We start from the raw sequence: 380 nt of genomic DNA on the forward strand, positions 1-380 counted from the left end.
GTTTATTCAGATCAATGTCAACATGTTTTTCTCTCTGTGTCTTTGTGACTTTTAAATTCTCATTATAAATAAATTAGTTTTGTTCACTAGTTTTCATGAACTCAGTCACAGCAGCTGGTGCTCAGGTGTCACAGCTGCCTCAGGCAGGTGGAGGTGTGTCCTGTGAACTTGGCTCATTGTAGTTGATTATTGATTATTGTAACAATCAATATGGAGATCAATATCTAAACAGGTTGTTTTCATATTTCTGGGTTTATTCTCCTTCTTAACACAAATATGTGAATGTTTATGTGTTTTCATATAAAATCATGATTTTATTTTTTACATTAATTTAACTTCATCACAGTGTTTCCATGTAACACCCCCCCCCCCCCCCCCCT

The sequence above is a fragment of the Seriola lalandi genome, unplaced genomic scaffold (assembly GCF_002814215.2).
Source record: "Seriola lalandi dorsalis isolate HSWRI2012SDOR001 ecotype SW California unplaced genomic scaffold, Sedor1 jcf7180002054848, whole genome shotgun sequence".
Lineage (NCBI taxonomy): Eukaryota > Metazoa > Chordata > Actinopteri > Carangiformes > Carangidae > Seriola > Seriola lalandi.